The sequence below is a fragment of the Sciurus vulgaris genome (assembly GCF_902686455.1).
Source record: "Sciurus vulgaris genome assembly, chromosome: 10".
NCBI classification, from domain to species: domain Eukaryota; kingdom Metazoa; phylum Chordata; class Mammalia; order Rodentia; family Sciuridae; genus Sciurus; species Sciurus vulgaris.
In genome coordinates, this window is record NC_136470.1 from 103,244,428 (window position 1) to 103,265,764 (window position 21,337).

Sequence of the window (21,337 nt, forward strand, 5' to 3'; positions counted from 1 at the left end):
TGTGTGTGAGCGGGGAGACCTATTCCTCTACTAAGCCTCTCCCATAACTTCAAAAAATATATTGAGTTTGCCTGATTGTTGTTAGTGTTGAGGAACTGGAAAGAAAATCAAATGAAAATAGAGGCATAACCTTATATTCTCTTGTCATAGACCTCCAAATTTCATAAGAAATTGGAGAGTAGAATTGACTATTAACTTCAAGCTATTATACACTAATTTAAACTATTAAATTTGGATAATTTGTGTCACAGTCAATTTTGATATCCTAAATGGATACAGGGGGTTGGGGTTGTGGCTGAGTGGTAGAGCACTAGATTCGATTCTCAGCACCACATATAAATAAATGAATAAAATAAAAGCCCATCAACAGCTAAAGAAAATTAAAAGTGGGTTAATTATCTAAATAGACATTAAAAAAAAAAATAAATGGGCACAGGGTTCTGTGTATTTGAGGTCCAGCAAACCTATTTCATTTGTTTGAGGATGTTGGTATCAAACTCTTATTAGAGTTTCCTTGGGCTGTCTATCTGAAAAGATTAGTTGGTTCAACTCTAAAGAATGGTTTTGTAGATGGTTTTCTAGCAGGAAGTAGGTAGTGTAAGTGGAAATATATTTTACACACATACACACACACACACACACAAACATACACACCTCTCTATTTTTATTTTTATTTTTTTGTTGAAGCAGAAATCTTTAGTGCTGCTTTTCAATTACAGGGAATTAATTTCTTTCTCTCAGTTCCTATCTCTTCTTCTCCAAACTTTCTAATAAATTCAGTTCACTTAACTAGGATGACTTGAAACTGTCCTGGATGCCTTCAAGTCCCCTTTGCTCACTTTCAGCATTGAGAGGTTTCCTACCCAATGTCCTCAAACAGACAGCTTGCCTTGGGTATTGTCCTCATGAGCAGGAGCTGGTCCTGGGGAGGATGGCCAGTGTGCCATGGAGCTGAGCTCTTGACTGACAGAGAGACCCTCCCCTTGGCTTCTCCCTCCCAGCTTCAAGGGCTGGCAGACTGCACCATTCTCAAAGATTTGGAAAGGAGCCACTAACAGGAATTATTGAACAATTGCTCTGTGAAACTTAAGATAACACTTTGTTCCACCACAGTGAAATTGCTGTGTGACAGAAGGAAATTATCTGTTTAGTTCTTGATTAACATTTATGTGAGAAAAATAAAATTAAAGTTGATGGTATCTAGTCCAAGAAATACTGGTATTTATTTTGAAGAACAAATATTAACTCAGCACTTTTGTAGAGTGAGTGAAACCAGCTACTGAAGATTGTTTGAGTTGCAATTGGAAAACAAAACAAAACAAAAGACCAGCAACACCCTTTAAGGTGCCAGTGGAATGCCTCCTGGCCCCAAATTAAGTTCCCTGGAATCAGTGGGATTTCCAGAAACAACTGGATTATGCATATAAAGGTATGAAGTAGTTCATCTCTATGGATATTTGGCAGGTATGTGTATGGGTGATTTAAAGGATATTTTCTGATTTTTAACATTTAGAAAGAACTGAGCAAGGCTTACCAAGTTCATTATAAATTTCCCATGTTAATAAAGCAGACATTTTATCACTAAAATATAGGTAAGCTCAATAGTATTTGTGGTAAAGATGCTAGTAGAAATGCCTTTTAATTCAGTTCTCTAAAGAATCCACTAGTGTTTATTCATACAGCTCATATTCATCAAGGGCCCTCTATCCATAAGGCACTGTACTAGGCCCTGTGGGAAATACTGGGAAGGATAAGACAGGGTTCTTGAGTTAACAACCTTATAGTCAGCTGGGGGAGACATGAATGTGCTGGGTACAAGGCGTATTGAGAAAGGTGAGCCAATCTTCAACCATTCCCAACATATCTCAGGTCTGTTTTTCTATTAAGTATAGGATCATCTATTTGTTTGAGCCCTATGTGTTTTATAAATATATAAATAATGCTTTGTGCTTGTGTTGTGCTTACTGTGGGCCAGAAACTTCAGAATAGCTTTAGAGATGTAAGCTTCTCTAATCAATGGTTATTAATCCCCTCTCTATAGATAAGACAAATGATTTGCCCAGTTTGGTGGAGAAGAACTTGAACTTAGAAGCCTGGTTCTAGTCTTCCTATGCCCTGTGCTATGCTCTCTCTCCAAAGTGGGCGCATGCTGCAGTATAAGACAAAAAGAAATGTGCAAAGCTTACTGCTTATTATCTGGAAGATTTGAGTCCATCATGTAACCTGCTTGATTACAGAATGCTCGCTTATACCATGTTTCTCAAACAGGGCTCTCTTCTTAAATGGTGAAAAGCAAATGACTGTTGACATTTGAGAAGCACATGGGTAAGAGTTCTTCAAGGAAACCTAACATTGTTAATGTGAACACTGCTTCACAAATGAGCACCACACCTTTTGTTTTATCTATTTTAAGTTTAGAAGCATTTCCTTATTTTTTAAAAAGTTGGGCATTTGTTTATGTCATTTTTATTGAGTTGGGATTAATCCAGTGGTGTTTTTGCACAAGGTAGTCCTTAGCCTTGATTTTAACAAACATTGTTGTTTTTATCATATTAAATCTAAAAAAATAAAAAGGAAGATAAGACCACTCTGTCTAGTTATATGTAAAAGGATATTTTAACAAGGGAGTGGGCTTGGGCCTGGTTTTGGTTCCTTGCCAGCTGGAACTCTGTTTTATTCATTTTATTCTCAGTGTCTAGAAGACAACCTGGCACAAAACAGGTATGTACCCAGTAAATGGAGGTGGGCTGAATAAATTCGGAGGCCCTGGCTTCTGCAGAAAGGTCTCCAGACCTTCAGAGAAAGGCCCTCCTTGCCTCTGAAGGCATCCATTGGCCAGATGCCATCTTCTCCTTGCAGTCAGGCTGCCCCACTGAACTCCTTGGCTTTGAAGAGGAGAGAGGCCTGCTCAGGAACCCAGCGGGAAGCCTTGCGGCTGTGACCTGGGCCCCCATGGGTAGCGTCAGGAGATTAGAGTGTCCTTGCTCCAAGGCCAGAGATACAGGCCCAGATTACTCGGGGTCACAGGTCCACATTCTTGTATGCAGCAGGAGCATTAATTAGTGACAATTACCTATTGGAAAAAAGGAGTCGAGTCCTGAGTACTCTTTCCAAAAAACTTAAAGACAGAAGGAAGCTTCTAACAATGGGTCAGGGGAGATGCATTTCCGTCCTGATGTTAAAAACAAGGTACTGTCTAACTGATGAGTAGTGGGGACTTGCAGAGACGCTTTGATGAGCCATCTCCTGCTTCCTGATATTGTGACCCCTCAACAAACACTGACAAATAAAACCAGCATGCCTTCGATATAAATGAGGGCACACTATCTAAGGAGATGCTTCGTTCTCAGGATGTGGTTGAAATCCTGTTATGAATAAGGTTTACATCCTTGCCACTGGAATAATATTTTTGTACTGTGGAAATCAATGGTAAGGAAAAAAATGGACAGGTCTTCTAATATGTAAACAATTTAACTTTGATGTAATATCTTGTTTGCTAGATTTGGACCTGGAGAAAGTCAAAGAACACGTTGCTTAGTTGATTTCTCTCTGCTCTTCCGTTTAACTTCTCTTACCTTGTACAGCATTTTGATGATGAGTCCAGCTCAAAACAGGGTGGTACCAGAATTTCAGCCTGTGGTCCACCTCTTTTTCTCCTGGATATCCTGAGGCATGTAGAAGTTTGCTAACTGTGATTCAAAATAGAACCTAGAGGGATTTGGTCTGAGGGAAGGCGAGAGCATGTATTTTGTCAAATTGAGAACTTAGAGAATTTGTAGGTTCTGTGTTTCAAACGGAACTCAAATCTTTTGAGGCTCAAGTTCCATTTGCTTTTGGCAAAACATGATTTCCTGGTTCAAAAGAAAATAAGCACATAAAAAAGGGCCCCCAGGCTTCTTGGACATCAAAGCTTATGAGATACCCTTATAAAACAGCATTTTGATGATTTGTAGATTATAGGAACCAGGAACTTACAGATTAAAACTACCCTTAAGTTAAAAAAAAAAAAAAAAAAAAAAGACAATGAAACAACCAAGGGCAAAGATGTTGGCAGAGTGTACTACCTTTGAATGTTTTTGCCAAAAGTAAGATATTCGATGAATTTTTGTGCTCCCCAAACTGATTTTTTTTTCTTTCTTTCTTTCTTTTTTTTTTTTGTAAAAATCTCTGTTGTGTTAAATTCCATTCCAGCATCTGCCTGGTGTACACCAGACTCTACACCTGAAAGGGTAGTCAGGATCTTTTTGAATCAATAGTCTCTTTGAAACTTATATTCACAATTTTACTTCATATCCAAGTGACTTTATGGATTAATACATCTTGCACATAAGTACCAAATACTGACCAACCTAACTATTAAATAATATATTGTTAAACAAATTATTCCAGATTAATGATTCTCAACTGAAGGGGTTTTGATGCTCAGGGGACATTTGACAATATCTGGAGGCATTTTTGTTTGTCATAACTCATAGTGGGCTGTGTGGGAGGTTTGCTACTGGCATCTAGTGGGTAGAGACCAGGGATGCTGCTCAATGTTTTACAATACCCAAGACAACAAAGAATTATCTGACTCAAAATGTCAAAAGTGTCATGGTTTGGAAAGCCTGATTTAGACTTTAGAAGAATTGCAGACTTTATTATTTTCAGCTATTACATTTATCGTAACCAAGATTGATGTTATTTACTGATTTCTGGGTATAAGTTATCAGATTGGACTGGATGGTGACACACACACCTAAAATCCCAGCAATTTGGGAGGTTGAGGCAGGGGGATTGCTAGTTCAAGACCACCCTGAGCAATTTAGCAAGACCCTGCCTCAAACTGAAAATTAAGAATGGGGATGTAGATTTGTGGTAATGTGCCCCTGGATTCAATCCCTAGTACCAAGAAAAAAAAAATCACACTTAAGGAAAAGGGGAGACCAAGAATGAGAAAAAGAAAGGGAGAGATATCTGCAGGGCTAATAGGATCCTACAGATCCCTAGGTCACCATACTTGTCTTATTATAATGAAGGAAATCAAGTACTTTAGAAAAGACAAATAATGGACTCAAGGCTCAGAGATTATTAGCTGTTGTAAGAATGCTCTTCAAGTCAGAAGGAAAGCAATGGACAGGGTATATTAATCGTTTGTGTTTGTTGTTGTGTGCTACCATGTGCAACACCAAACTGAGACTCACAAAACTCTTCTGCTCTTCACAACTGCCTGGCTTGTTTTGCCCATGTTGGTGTTCCAGTGCTGATTCATTCAGTAGACATTGATGTACTCACAGAAAGAGTAGGAGAGGGGTTGGAAATGTGTCCCTGGAAGCTTTATTTAGCCTGGTTGAGATCTGCAGGATTCTGAAGTGCAAAGTCCCTTCCATGTTGCAATTCAGCACAATGCACAGGTTTTTTTTCTGGGAAGAGATGGTGGCTGTGGCCAGAGACTGCCCATCTCTTAGGGAATTTGCACATGTCTACAACTGCCACAGAGGTGGCATCTGAAGAAGCAAAATGGCATCCTTTGGTCAGGGTTTCCCAGGCTCAAAGCCACCTGAAGCATCTGTCCAAAACCAGAGCAGCAGTTGTATCAATAGAAACAGATTCCTGGGCTCCACTTCAGGTCACTGGCTCAAAATCTTTAGGGGTAGGGATTTCTAACAGATCCTGTGGGTGATTCTTATTATAAGGCAAGTTTGGGAAGGCCCTCTCCCTGCCTTACTCTCCCTGCCAAACTCCAAAACGCACAGAGGAGACCATAGTCCCATCCTTAGCACTACAATTATCCCAAACAGACTGTTATTCATTCAACAAACAAAACCCACTCTAGATTAGTGGTTTAAGCCAAAATCTCTTGTATATCTTCCATGCACCAGTTCCAGAGACTGGGGAGATTGTGGATAAGACTGGTAAGGTTCCTGCCCTTCCAGCTTATGTTCGGGTTCACCAGTGAGAAGTGAAATAACGGGGGAGTCCTCTGCCTGAGAAGGTCCATCTCTTTTGCAGATCAGAGAGGCAAAAAGAAGCTTTGTGAGAAAGATCAATAGAGTAGAGAAAAGAGAACAGTGGGAGGAAGAATGAGGAGGAAAAGGGGAAGTAGTGGGGACTGAATAAGAGCAAATTATTTTCCATGCTTATATATTATATATATTATGTATAACTAAAAGGCACTAATAAATAAAAGAAGATTTGTATGAAGAAATGTATTCCCTCTTGTGCACATATACATAGCAAATATGTTTCTGGCATCCAGAAATATCTATTATTCTTTGTGTGAGCTTGAAAAAATTGTTTAATGTCTCTGTGCTCAGTATTCCTATCTTTAAAGGCTGATTCTATTTATCTATCTACTTACCTACCTACCTACATGTATACATACATATGTGTGTATGCGTGTGTGTGTGTGTGTGTGTGTGTGTGTGTGTACTCCCATCACACATTTCTTACTACACTTCTGCCCTTTCTGTGGGTCTGTGGGTGTATGAGTATCTGATGAATGAATAAATGATGGAAAGCCAACATGGACTATATGGGCAATACCCCCCCCACACCCATAATATATATTATATATTTTATGAATATTTGTGTGTATATATATATAAAATACACACATATATTGCATAAAATATATCTTATATAAATTATATAGTATATAAGATAATATAAAATCTACCACAGAATTGTCATGAATTGAATTGGTCAGTACTTATAAAGTGCTAAAACTAATGCATGTCATAAGGTAAAAGCACAATAAATATTTTTTGCCATTATTATCTTCATCTTTTTCATCATCATCATCATCATATTCTTCCCCTTCTCCACCTCAGCCAACTACCATGATTCCCAGTGCCACTGAGGGGAAAAAAAAAAAAAAATGTTTGACCGTCTTAGTAGACTGTATTTCTTCATTTACTCAAGCATTGATTCACATATACTTAGAATCTGCCAAATTCAAGCCTTGGAAGTAGGATGTGGAAAAAATTTACCAGTGAAGTAGCTCAGTTCACAAATAGCTGTAGTTTAGGTAGAAAGTGATGAGAAAGTAGAGACAAATGTTCTGAGGGCATAGAACAGAGAATGATTTCCTTTAGTTGGAGGGCATTTGGGATCAGAGAAGTTGCCTCCTCTGGGGAAGCATAGTAATCTGTATATCCTGGGAAAACAGCAGAGACTGAATAAATTGAATTGATTTGAACTGATTACTGAATTGAGTTGAATTTGGAATACATTGTCAGTTCTCCCTCCAACTAATTCTGTAAAGGCACAGAAGAAATACCAAATTTCAGGAACAACTGGACTTTGTGGGCTAGCCTGGAAACCTAACAGCTATTGATAATGAAATCTCTATGGCAATGCATGCTGAGTCCCAAATGATCAACACACAAGTGTGTTTTTTTTTTTTTTTTTTTTTTTTTTTTTTACTTGCATCTTGTTTATAAGTTGGGCTGGCTTGAATTCATTGTTAGTTCAAAAGGAAATGAGTAGTGTTTTAAACCTCTTATTTACAAAGACTATCATTTGTCACCTTCTTGCCAACATATTTCAAATATACCAAAACCTTTTACGGGAGCTTAAACAATGTTGTACAGTTCTTGTTTCATTCCTCTCCGACTAATTTGCTTTTAGCTTATCTGGACTTTGGTATGTAATTTGGAAATTGGGCTATGTTTTCCTTGCTTAAATTGAAAAAAGAAATGATTAACTGAAATAACACTGCACATTACTCAGATTTAATTATGTTTGTAATACATCACCCAGTGATATGGGGCAACTTCTAGCCGTTCACTTTCCATCATGCGTTTCTCATAACATATGGTCCGCGTGAAATAGTTTTGATTCAGAGTCCCCAGTAGCATATGGCTAAAAAAAAAGGATAAAGAAAAAAGAAAAAAAAAAAAGAAAGACAGAAAAAAAAAAAAAAAGCCCCTCAAGTCAAATGCAAAGTAAAGGCCAGCCTCTGTGCCCCAGAGGAGCTTCCATCGACTGCAAGCCAGCTAGCCTGGAATCTGAATTGGTGTCAGGGTCTCACTCATCATGAAGATTTTACATTTGGTTTGGGACCTTGGAGCATGAGGTTCTGGATGTAAAAGTCAGAAGAGATATGGCTTTTGTAATGTCTGCAGAGATTCCTGTGTCGATAAGGTCAGCAGAAAGTTAATAGATTTTTATCTTCTCATCACATGAACTTAATATAGTGCAACTGTTTGGTGGGGGTGGGATGGCGAAATGGGATGAGAATCCCATCATGCTTCTCAGATTTTTCACAAAGGAGGTTTTAGGTCTTTAAGTGCATTTTTGCTTAAGGTTAAAAGAAAAGTTCATCACTTGTTTAAATAATAAAACTCTTGAATAAAAACAGTAAATGCTGTGCAATAGTGCTGGCTAACAACTGTTGTAGTCAGAGCAGAACATGTTTTCTTTCCTTTGTGCTGGTTATTCAATTACATCTGAGTAGGAAAAGCTTGCATTTATGGCGCTTTAACAGAATGTGAGCTAGTTCAACTTAAATGCCTTCAAGCAAATGCTCAGAGCCATAAGGCAGCTCCATTAGGACTGCTTCATTCTTCCACCAGATTCTATGATTGCTGTGTGCCTGCCCTGAAGGGAAGGCCCGTCTGCCAGGCACACTGGCACATGCCTGCAAACACCAACAGAGGGAGGTTGGTGCATGCGAAGCCTGGACCAAGATCTGCTTTAAAAGGGCACCTGGAGGAATGTGGGAGAAAAACCACCAGGCTGAAGCCAGATGCCACCTTTGAAAATCTCTAGGCCATATTACTTTCAAACCAATCTGCTGACTTGAGATCTGCTTTCACAACCACTCGAACCAGCTGCCCAAATTGGCTGTGAGAGTGGTTTCTGTGACCTGGGGATGCTCATTGAGGGATGCAGGAAAGCTGGGAGGCTGAAATGCAAGCAAAGTCCATGGAGGGACAGCACTGGGTCACACTGACTAGCAGGCCTCAGCGATCAAACATGTCACACCTGTCTTGGCCACTGGTGCAGGTGTTCTAGGTCAGCTCTCACTGTGGTTATCAATCGCTGACAGTTGACAGTTTAATTTTACACCACAAGTACCTCATTACTTGTGTAGGCACTTGAAGAACATGTGGGCACTGGATCGGATCAGTGATCAATGACAAAGGTTGCATAGGGTGCAAGTGGTAGCAGTAAAAGTGAAGGTCTCCGTGCATGAGTTGGCAGTGGTAGGGATACATGACAAGGGGAGTTTAACTGACAAACAGTCTGTCAGGTTGAAAAGAATGGAGATTTGCCAGTGAGCTAGCTGTAGATTATAAAATATATCTCTTGATTTGAGGGAAAGGAAGGGGAAAAAATACCCCGCCCCAAGCGGAGACTTCCATTCTTGAAAGTGCTTACGCAAATTTAGTGAATGTGTGGAGCTGTAAATTTTTATTCTAGCAGCATTTATCTCATGGCATACATGCATTCAGGTGTGTAGGGATTTAGGATTAGCAGGAGGCACTGATGGTATTTTATAAAGGTATATGTTTGTGTGTGTGCTCATTTATCAAACCAACTCCACCAAACCAGACCCATGACTGTTTTAGATTGTTCGATGACAGGTTATGGTGGATATTCAATAAGAAAGTCAGTCCATATAAGGCCTGTCTTCTTTTTTTTTTTTTTGTGACACTGGGGATTAAACTCAGGGCCTCATGCATGCTAGTTGAGAACTGAGCTACATCCCTAGCTCTTCTTTACATTTTTTATTTTGAGATAAAGTTTTCCTAAGTTGCCCAGGCTAGCCTCGAACTTGTGATCTTCCTGCTTCAGCCTCCTGAGTACCTGGGATTTCAGGCATGAGTTACCATGACTGGCAAATCCCTTTATTTTTATCAATGCAATTTGTGGTCAACACCACCCAATAGATTATAGTGGTGATCAAAAAATCAAAATTTCTTGTTTCTTTTATAGTGTTATTTTCATAAATTCCTTGCAATTTCCTTCTCTCCTCAAATTTTTTTTCCTAAAAAGGATTTTTATAAGTTTGCCTTATAAAAATCTTTCTGTTCATCTTGTTAATTTCTTAAAAGACATCAACTTTATGAAAACGTCCATGTGGCATGAATTTGATTTCTTATTACATGCATCATCTACTGGAGTTAGGATTTATTAGGCACGCTACCTAGAGGAACACAATGAAGATGGGTTTCGAGGCTCGCAGAAGGACCTGGGTTGAATTCCATCTCTGCCACTTCCTGCTGTGGTGCTTAGAAAAATTATTGACAACTTCAAATGCATTGTTCATAAAAAACAGTATTATTATAAAGGCTCCTCGAAAGGGTTTAATGAGATAAAATGGAAGCAATTTTAAATTATTTCCCTTTTCTCTCCTTTTATAATACTACAACTTGAGCTTTGGCTAAGCATATGACCATTTAGTTATAGGGTACATTTCCAGTCTCCCTTGAAGTTAGATATAACCATGCCATTAGGAATCTGTCCAGTGGAATGCAAATAGAATTACGTTTAAATTATCTGCAATCCATAGCAGAAATCTGCCTGTTCACCTTTTCCTTCGTCTATGAGTGTGAAAAATTGTTGGTAGAGAGTCTTCTCTGACCATATACTACACTCTAGGAAATGGTACAGCAATAAACTTGAGGCAATCCAGAACCCTGAATGACCAAACATAGTGTCCTACCTGTCTGGGATTGTCTGTTCAATTCTAGACTGCTACACAAGAAAGAAGCACACTTCGCTCTTGTTTAAGTCACTGTATTTTGGGGTTTCTTTGTTATAGCACCTTAGCTCATACACTAACTTATACCTTTAGTATATGGAGAGCACCAAACATAGGCAGGCCTATAGCACCATATCAATGGGCTTATTGTTTAAAACAATGTGTATTGTCTAATTTCTAATCAAAATAATGAATACCATTCAGAATATGTTAAATATTAACCAAAAGGTATCTGCTTAGTGACTGGATTAAATAATCATTCTTTCCCCTCTAAACTGGTCCTCCCAGTCAACTGTCACCTGCTTGGAGAATGTTCACGATTTCAGGTTCTTCTGGTTTGTAGAATCATCTCTCCTCCCCTGTGATATTTCACTCAAGATTCAGAAAAATAAGTGAACTCTACTTTCCCCTGCAGTATCAAATGCATTATGTCATGTATAAAAACGGATTTACCATAGTTACTTACCAAATGATATACACAACTTCCGCTTTAAAAAATACCATTAAGATTCTGTCCAATGGAATGCAAATGATAATTTGTAGGGAAAGAGACATGGAGTTCCAGAACACCAATCAATACATGGGTAATTTAGAGTCTTTTGGTGACTCAAGGCAACCTGGATCAATTTTAATGGTGCTGGATCCTCACCTGATCAAACAGCACTCTTGTCCCTCTTCAGCTGCTCTTCTTCCCTCATCACCTCCTCCTTACTTGTATTATCTAGTACCAACTGGAACCCTCTAGCATTGCAGAGTTTAAGTTGTAGTACTCAGGGCTGTCAGGTTTATTTCCTCCCATTTCTGTGGTACCGAGAAACTTTTGTTATTATTTCATCTCTTTTTTTCCTAGAATTACTGTCTAGGACCCCTATGTCTGCAGAAGAAAGGCCAGCTTATAAGCTGGGCTGTGTCTAAGTTAAAAAATACATAATGCTGTTTTTTTTCCTTTTTTCCTTTTAATTCATATAGAGCTTAAGGGACATGATAGCTGCATAACATAGCTGAAAGGGTTTGGTTTTTAGAGGTGGGTCTAGACTTACTGGAAGTTATGTGGGAGGTATTCTATGTCATCCTCTTTCCTTGAATGGTTCCTTTGTGCTGGGAATCTGAGAGCCACATTATCTTCTAGGCATTTCTGCAATTGCTTCCATCAGAGTTTTCTGATTTTCCATCTTTATAATGTTGCCTCTGGGACTTTATATGTGCTCTTTCATGGTAACTACAACCGAAGACCAACATCACCACTCTTGTCTTTCAAGATAATATCAAGCAGGAAGAGAGATTAACCTCATTCTGTTTTAAAGATGACTTGTGTTGGAATGGGTGTGGGTATGTATGAGGAAAAGGGAGAAAAGAGATCCCTGAAGACTACTGTGTCTCCAGTCTTGGTGTCCAGCAGCTTCATTTTTTTCCATTTTTTTTCTCGTATGATGTGCCCATTTCTGGGGGCTGAGAGGTTTCTCTGTTACTATTTCAGCTTCCTCTAGAGGGCAGCTCATGGAAGCATCTCCTTCTGAGTTCTTCCTGAATCTCCTAAGATGTAGGTCCTTTCCAGGGGGCAGCTCTGTCCAGGAACTTGCCTCTGTTACCAAGGGGGAAGCAAATCCTTAGCCCCTCCCTGGGGTTGCAGAGGCCAGCCTAGGTCCTGACATCGCCTTGGCTCCTGAGTTTTCAGTTGTCTCTCCCTACACTGCCTTCCCTACAGAAGTATCTCCCTACATAACCTCACTGCTCTTCCCTGCAGAAGTCTATTCCTGCCTTCTGCCTGGCTGCCTCTTCAGGGCCCAGGGGTGCAAATGCTCAGTCTCAGGCAGAGTTTTTCTTCTAGCGCAACATGCACAAGGTGTGACCTTGGGCCAATCCCTTAACCTTTACATATGCCCTAGGTTTTTCATCTGGGAAACGAGAGGCAGGAATTAAACTGGTGAACTGGTGGTTTTCACACTGTATTCTTTAGCATCCCCTTAGGGCAGCTGGGGAGGTGGGGGAGAGAAAGAGAGAGGGATATCGAGAGAGAGAGAGAGAGAGAGAGAGAGAGAGAGAGAGAGAGAGAGAGAGAGAGAGAGAGAGAGAGAGAGAGAGAGAGAGAGAGAGAGAGAGAGAGAGAGAGAGAGAGAGAGAGAGAGAGAGAATCTCCCTATATTTAAATCACTCAAAGCTGAGTTAATTTCGAGTGAGTTGCAGGCAACACTTCTCATGCCTACACCTGAATCCTCATTAATATTGTTCTCCTCCTTCTAGCTGCCTCTCATCCCCCTTATCATTTCTCTAAAGGAAACTTGCCTGGAGAAGGAAGCGACTATACAAACTTCCTTAGAAACTTTAAAAATTGTCCCTAAGGAATTCAGGACTCCTAACTGTCAAAGGTAGAACTGACTCTACAGCATGTACAATCAGAGAAATGAATAGTTGTGCTCCATTTGTGTACAGTGAGTTGAAATGCACTCTGCTGTCATGTATAACTAATTAGAACAAACAAAAAACATAAACACAAGATCCAAAAAGAAAAATAAAGATCTTAAAATGTCTAAAATTCCCCTTTAGAATCTCTACAGGGTCTCCATCTGACATATCTAATAAAAATGACATTTCCTTAAGTATTAAGTGAACATATACTTTGTTATTCAAGTTCATTTTTCATGGTATTTAATTATTGATATTGCAATGGTATATGCCCTTACACTGTGAGTTATATTGTAAGTTAAATATGGGTGTTGGTGGTATGTGTCTGTGTCCATATATGTGTGAATATGTGTTTTGGTGGACTATGTACCTACTCATCACACATAGTAGACATTTCTGTGGGAAAATTAATGAGTTTCAAATGATGGTTTCAAAACTTACAGAACACAGCTCTTTTGTAAGATGGAGTTCCATGATTTATGTTGATGGCTCTACAACTCATGGGTGCTCAGGGGAGGGAGGACTCTGAAGGTTCTGGAAACACCACATCTTTAGATTTAATGTATCTGTTTGCTTGCTTGCTTGCTTATTTATTTATTATGTATTATTAGATATTCCTTCTTCTTTTGATACAGGTTGGAAGTCCTCATCTAGGGAGTTTTGCTCCCCAGGTGTGTTTGACAATGTTTGAAGATATTTTGGGTTATTGTTGGGGGAGAAAGTGCTATTGACATCCAGTGGGTAAAGCCACCGGTTAAGGCATATCTGTTAGGCGTTCTACAACAGAGAGTCATCTGGGCCAAAGTGTCAATAGTGCTGAGGTTGAGAAATCTGGTACAGGTGGATGAAGAGTCAGATAACTATATGGCTGGTGAGAAGGGATATAAAAATACTCTTAGCAAAAAAGCTCTTCTTTACCCCACTCCAGCCTACCTTCTTGTATCAGTCCCATAATTTGAATCTAGGTAGTTAAGGCCATCTGGAATTCTTAGTCATTTGCTAGCCAATGGGTAAAATGATCTCTGTAAATTATTAACCTTTGGAAAGTTGACTGGTGGCTACTCATTGCTTCGTTATCATATCCATCTACCAAATATTGGATACATAAAATTTAGCTCAAACTACCATTTGAATCAGAATACATTTCTATTTGTAATTTTCTGAGTTTGAAGCTGTGTGTTTACTGATCAAGACCAATATTTAGGATATTAGAATGTATTAATATACCAATTATTCTTCCTTGATAACTGACTAGTAATAATGAATAGGTTCTACTTCTTCCAATTATATTTTTTAGGAAAGTGAATATTACGTTTTATTCGTTACCAGCAGTGGATTCTTCTTTTGAGGACAATGTTCAATCATGGATAAAATTAGAAACAGATGGAAAAGTTTGCCTTTGTCAATAACACAACTGTGTCGCAGGGTATTTTTGACCTGTCACCTACATGTGGAATATTATCAGTGAAATGTTGGGATTCGTGTGGTTTTAATCAGCATTACTTATGTCTTCTGCATATTTGCAATTTAGAAATTTCATATGGCCAAATATGCGAGCAGGTCCTGTCTTTTCCTTTTGGGGTGTGATTCCTTCTCAAGGCTTCTGGTTCTGATGGAGGCTGCATATGAAATGTTATTCTGTGAATAGGGGAAATTTTGTCAATTCACAGGCTCAGTGAGAACATCTTTTCCTCAGATGGTGGATGCTGTCCAGATGTGGTGAGAGGGTTTAGCAGCGAAGCCGCCTGGTATCAAGGTGTTTTTCCTAGTCTGGGGCAGCACCATCTTTCTGGAGCTTGATGGCGCCTTACCATCCAACAGGACTGTGAAGGAGGCCTGGTGAATCACACCCAACAATTCCATTCCTTGTGGGAATGAGGCATCCCTGGCTTTGGCATCTCCACTGCCTTCTCCTTTTATAAACCCTGAAAGGTGTTAGGGACTGCTGCGGAGAGTAGTTTTTATATTTGGCAGAACCACCAGATTCTTTTTTTTTAGACTTTGAAAGAAATGGTTTTAAGCCCTAACCTACTCATCAACTCAGTTCCCTGCAGAGCTTTGCCCTGCACTATTTTAAGCTGGGGGTTGGCACAGGGAAAGGGCTTGTAAAACTCAGAGGTTGGTTTGAATTTGGGGTTTGTGGTGGCACCTAAGTGTAGGTGTCCTGCCACCTGGCTTTTAGCGCCATTCTGAGAGTCTTCCTGGCTTTCATGGTACATGTAATTTTGACCACTAATAACTTTAGGGAAGTCTAATGCTGGAGCGATTATTGCATAAATCTCCAGATGTAGAAATGGAGTTTTTGAAGTTTGATTGTATATTCCTAGCTACAGTCCTAGGATCTTGAACCGCTGAATGAAAATATTGCAGAAGAATGCTTTAAAACGGAAGCACTGTGGAGCATTTCTAGGGCTGGCCTTTCTACTCTACCTTCCAAATGAAGAAAATAATTAGTCCTTTTGCCCTATTTAAACATTTAGCCATTGTGTCTTGGAGCTCAGCCAAAAATAATCACCTGAAATTTTGTTTATGATTTGTTCACAAAAGTAGCCATACTTTTTAAAGGAGAGCAAAAAGGAACATTTTAAGAATGTGTGAGCTCATTATGAACCCAATATATTTTAAAAACATTCAACTTGTAAACTCCTGAAATGCGGTTTATAATGGAAACACCAGCAGAGTTTCCTGGAGTGGGTCTGAGTCTACCAACTTCTAAGCCTTTTACAGACCTGGTTTCTCTTGAAGGGAGAAAATTAATCAAGGCCTCTGGGTAACTGGTGTTTCTTGTTTTTGTACATCTAAATGATATGTAGTACATTTTAGGGATATGTGTTCACATGAATCATTTGTGGATAGTATGCCTGTGTGTCAGCTTTTCTGTTATGTATTTAAATTCTCTTTTTTTCATTAGAAAATTATAGTTGACTAATTGATTTTCTTTGCTGTTTTTCTTAGTGTTTAATCCTTTGAGTAGTGCTTATAACTTATTATGATTATGTGTTAAACCTCAACAAAAAAATTTTAAGTCAAAAGGCAGTTATATTTTATACCCATAAAATAACTTCTGAACTGACATACTTTAAAAATGACTTCCTTTTAATTGGCAAGTTCCTATATCTAAAAGACAAAGAAAATCATAATGATGTAGAGGCTTGGAAACTCCTGAATTTCTATCTGAGTGATCAAGGCATTAATCAACATATTTATCATGTTGCGATGTTGAGTGTATCTGATGCATTTTTTCTTTTCTTTTTGTAAATCATTAATTTATGTGTAATATAGCATCTGGTCAACTAAGCCCATTTCTCAACCATTCCCCAAAAGGAATGGATTGTTTTCATAATGGAGGTCTTCATGAAGCCTGCAATGGGAGCCAGCCTACTCCTGTTTAAGCGTTCAACATGTAACAGCTGCTTTCATCATGTATTTTTTCCTAAGTAGGTTTACACTTTAACTCTGGGTTAAAGGGGAAGCATTTAGTTGAGGCTTTCCTGGATGTGTACAGAGATCTCCACTGTCCATTTTGTTTCAGTTTAGTAAAATTACATTTATGGTGTGGGGGCCTGATTTAGCAGTTTTATCAATACCCTGAATAATGGAAGTAGAGTAGGAAGGACCATGTCTGTGTCCATCAGGGACAGGCCAAGTGCAAGAATTTGACACAGCTTGTTTCTAAAGCTACATACAGTAGGCAATCAGAGTATTCACAGGGTCACGGGCTGGAGTGCCATCTTTCTCATGTTCCTCACTTCTCTTTCCTTTTGCCTTCATGATTTTAATGCCTACATCTATACTTCCTCCACCACTCTGACCTCCTTTGGATCCATTTTTGTCTCTTTATTTTCTTACATTCCTTCTTTTTACTAGTTAATCAGACCTATTAACACATGATTATAATAACATCAATAGGTAATACTTGTTAAGAATTTGTCACTCAGTAGCCACTGTGCAGATTGCTTTCTATCCTGTGATGAAGCTTGTCATTACCCCTTTTTTATGGATAGAGAATCTACAACTCACAATCCCATGGCTAGTTCAAGGTGGAAATGGAAAACAGAAATGTGCTTCTGTCTCTAACATCATGCTCTTTTCATTATACCACAGAATTTAACATTACAAAAAGTGGTTGTGGAAGGGCTACACTCTGGTATTTTCCTATCCCATCCTTATCTGCTTCCCAACTTTTGGTTCGTGTATGAGATTGAATCTTTTTCATATGTTTTATTGGCAGCTATATATTTCTGAGAAAATTTCATTCAGTATTGTCACTTGCCATTTATTTTATATGGCAAGTACACTTGCCACTTATTTTATATGGCAAGTGATAGCTGATAAGATGTCATTTCAGACAAAATTGCATCTAAAGTTAATTCAAAATTAGCATCTATTTTTAAAATTTATTCAAGGGTGTTGATTATTTGGGAGATACTTTTAAACCACTTAAATTCTCTTCAGATGTGTAGCAAGGCAATTGGAACTGGTGAAGGAGAAAAATAAGTTGTTTCCTTAGTAGGAACCTTTGAATGTGTTTATACTAGTGAGGCTGATAAGGGAAACTGTATTTTAAAGATACAGAAAGGTTCATACTGGATGTTTTTCTCTTAATTTTGGTTTCCAGTAGAGGCAAGAGCTTGGGCAACTCTCCCTAAAACTGGAAATGCCAATTATCTGGTAAGTTTGCTGCTTTTCAGCACAAGTTTTTGTAGCTATTCTGGATTTGGGTGAGTGGTGGACCCCCGTTCATGTCCAGTGTGCATTTCTTCTCTCCATGTGACTCCAGGCTTCCTTTAATGGTGACAAGTCTCCAGTTTCATCAGCCTGGGATTGGAGCTGCAGGAGGTTAGGCTGCGTGGGTGGACATAGCCTCCTGGCTGTTTTGCCAGCTTCACCAGGAACTCTGAGAGAAGCTGCCAACCACAGGGATTGAGGTTTTTGGTGCAAGTGAAGTCATTTGGGATGGTCCAGTGTCAGAGAACCTCATCTAAGATTACTTTCTGAAATTTGAAATCATAGCCTGTCTATACATTTTTTGAAAGAAAAACCCAACATGATTCTTTAAAGACATCAGTGTGTACCCACTACGATAGTGGTTGAGTGTGGTGGTTTTTTACTTAGCAGTACAAGCATTCCTTTCTGCAGACCTCCATAGTCTAAGTTCTTCACGGTTCTGAGTCCAAGACAAGACAGTCTTCATTGTTTTTCCTGAGCAGCTCTCCTTTACATCCCTGGTGTTGCTGCACAAAGATGCTTCTGTCGGACAACACTGGATTCTCTTCAAAATCTAGGCACCGTCAGAACAAAGACTTGGAGTCTGTCTTCTCAATTTCCTCACCTCTTTGCCCTCTGCCCTGTCATTTAGTATAAATGGTGGTTAAATTCCCTGCCCTATTCCTTACCCAGTTTATTAGTGGACTACATTATTTCTGTGCCTATTTTTAAGCGTATATTAAACATCTCTTAAGTGTCCCTGTCTTCTATTAACCTTATATTTTGATGAGATTGAGATTTTAGAGGATGTTACTTTTCCATGTCAGGCTAAAGTGTAGTGAGATATTTAATATTTCTTCTACCCTGGTTTGAAACTACCTTCTACCTGCCCCTGAAACCAATCCTCCACAAAACTTTCATTTTCCTGAAACTTTTTCTTTTTAAACCAGTGTGATTTGATATGGGCTAATTAATAAGAAAAAATGCAAATGTGTATGACTAGTTCAATTTATATTCATAAAATACAGTCACAAAGCTGGAGGCATTTCACTAAACTAAGGTATTTGTAACCATAGGAAATTTATATTGCAAAGCTTTATATTTAATTTTAGAATGCACAAATTTACATTTGTTGCTAAGTGGAAACATTAATTCTATTTAACATTCTTTTTTTCTGTTCTGATTTTTTTAGGTTTAATTTTTTGTCAAATGGCCTTTTAATTGTCTGTGTGCTATATAGTGAATGGTTGGCTACTGGCATCTATTTTGTGGTCTATGCATAATCCTTGGAATAAAGATCTGTAAGTGTACATTCTGTTATAATCACTGGTAAGAACAGATTTCCTTCCTACACATTTTGAGGACACTTTACCCATTATGAATTCTGCTGAAAATAGTTTTCCAGGTAGAGATGCAATTATATAGTGGTCTTCATGGAGGAACTAAACCAGAATTTCAATTAATAATGCACTCTCAGTCCTGAGAGATATTACATGCATCTGGATCACGGGTTATCCATCACTGCAGGCTGCAGCTGTCTCCCCTGTCCTCCGGTCGTGTTTTGTGAATGTGCTCATCAGTGTGCCCTAGGAGAGGAAGCGCCTGGCTTAAAGGTTTGCATTGTGGTGTTTTCTTCTAAGGCAGTGGCACCATTTTTGAAGGCCAAATTTGCTCATCTTTCAGAAGCATAACATCACAGAGTTACCTGTAACATGTCAATGAATTAAATTAAATTTCTATGCCTTTTGAGAAATGGAAGGATTATCAACGTTTTCCATCCAATTACTATATCAGCATATCCACAATATCCCAAATGACACTATATTTTCATTTGAACTACTTATCATTCATTACTTTTCAAAACAAATAGTATAGAAGGAAAACATTACTATTATTCTTATTATTAGTGTGCTCTTGTCTGATCAAAATGACTATACGAATAAAAGAGTTCTATTTTTGTATTTTGATTTGCAGTGTTTTCTCTTCAATGTGCCAAAAGTTATTTAAAATAATGTCTACTTTTAAAAATATCCCCTCTCTGGTTTTGGCATTTGTGTTTCAGATTGAAGAATGGAGTCCCCATAGTATACGTATCCTAAAGCCAAGTAACTGCATTTATATTGTTATAAATTTTTGAGGTTGGAATCTCAAGTTTTTAAATTAAATAACTACAGTTAACCATATTAAATGTAAGGTTGAATTTGATCAAAAATAAGAAAAGCATTTATGACAACCCCTGTAAATGTTTAAATACTTTAGTTGTGTTTGTGAGCATTAAATTGTATTATAAGAAGCCAACGTTGAGTATACGGGTTCCTCTGGGAAACATTTGACTTTTGGGAGATAAAAAAAATCTTGCATTAATGAAATTTTGCAAGTTTTTGATTTAGTAGACAACATTTCCAGTATATGTGAAGCAATTTTAAAGTGTATATGTGTATAATTACTTGTAGAAACTGTTTAACTTTAATGGGGCATTTCTCGATCACATAATAGGAAAACTAACGGCTTTAATTAAGATTTATGAAGCATAGAGGTAATATATTCTGCTAAATTAGGTAGCTGTTGGTGGGTAGTATGCTGTTAGAGATGAATTTTCTACATATACTTCACTTCCTTGAGTAGGTTTGGTTTAGAATTGTAATTTGTAATGTCAGAATCCCTATATCCAATAGAAGATAAAACTAAGCTTTATTTTCTTTTTTGAACTTTGCATTAATAGCAATAATTTAATGATGAGCATATTCTTCTAAACATTTCTTTACCACTGATTTCAGGTGGTAGTGATGTGAGTCTGTCTTGTGTAAAATAGTGGAAATCTACCATTTCATCCAAATAACTGGCTAATTTGAAGGAATTTGCTTGGAAACTGGTGGTTGTACTTAAATCACTTGATTCATGTAAAATAAACAGTTTTGGCTAAATCAAACTATTCTGGCCTCCCCAGCCATCCCTCTTCCCCATTAACTTTGGAATATAGATCCAGATTTTTTTTTTCTACTTTTTTGTAAAAGTTAGGTCCAGCTTTTAAGGCCAGGCTGTGTTAGGTTTATTTGTGTGCCCACCAGGCCTGCTGTGCTGCCTGGTTCTTCAACATGGTGGTAGGGTTGTGAGAGTATCAACTTTGATTTGCAGGATAAGCTTTGTCAGGAACGTTGACTGTGTGAAGTGCTTGCAGATGGACCCATGGGAGCAGTGCCACTTACCCCATCCTATTTCCCCAGGCAGAGGCAGCTCGGGCTTGAGATGAGCCGAGGAAGTTTCTTTTCTGCCAGTGTCCTTTAGGGCAGCAGTTGTCAAATTTTAGTCGGCATCAGAATCACCTGGAGAGAATCATAGGCCACAGAGTGCTGGGTCCACCCCTGCAGTTTGTAATTCTGCACGTCTTGGGTGGGACCTAAGGATCTGAGTTCCCAGCAAGTGATGCTGATTCTGCTGGTCCAGGGACTTTATTTTGCAGGCTGCTGCCTTGTGGGAGAGAAATGGAAGTTAAAAGGAGAAAGAGGCGGGAGGTCAAAGAGGAGTAGGAGGAGA

At 38.6% G+C, this 21,337-nt stretch overlaps 1 protein-coding gene and 1 long non-coding RNA gene across 11 annotated transcripts in view; both read left to right on the forward strand.

Moving 5' to 3' along the window:
• Positions 1 to 2,048, forward strand: part of LOC306637592 — a 40,127-nt gene extending 38,079 nt beyond the window's left edge. Inside the window, exon 4 of the long non-coding RNA XR_013757221.1 lies at positions 18 to 2,048. This is a non-coding gene — a long non-coding RNA (uncharacterized lncRNA). The remainder of the gene's footprint in view (positions 1 to 17) is intronic.
• Positions 1 to 21,337, forward strand: part of MECOM (MDS1 and EVI1 complex locus) — a 532,746-nt gene that overhangs the window by 46,873 nt on the left and 464,536 nt on the right. The gene's annotated exons all lie outside the window — the stretch shown is intronic.